This window comes from Diaphorina citri, unplaced genomic scaffold, assembly GCF_000475195.1.
Source record: "Diaphorina citri unplaced genomic scaffold, Diaci psyllid genome assembly version 1.1 scaffold3234, whole genome shotgun sequence".
Lineage (NCBI taxonomy): Eukaryota > Metazoa > Arthropoda > Insecta > Hemiptera > Psyllidae > Diaphorina > Diaphorina citri.
The window spans coordinates 19942-20158 of NW_007380645.1; positions in this window are offsets into that span (position 1 = coordinate 19942).

The window sequence follows — 217 nt, forward strand, 5'->3', positions numbered from 1 at the left end:
AAAAAAAATAGACTTTAACCACAAAGCTTCTAGGGTACTACTCACACACCNNTTTAACACCCAAAAAAAAAGGCCCCTTTTTTTTTTTTTTTTTTTTTTTTTTTTTTTTTTTTTTTTTTTTTTTTTTTACGTCATAGGTTCGTAAGAAACCCGATTTTCTGAAGTGTGAAGTCTGTGGGGTGAAACCCTTGCAGGAAAATATTATTAGGGATCATTG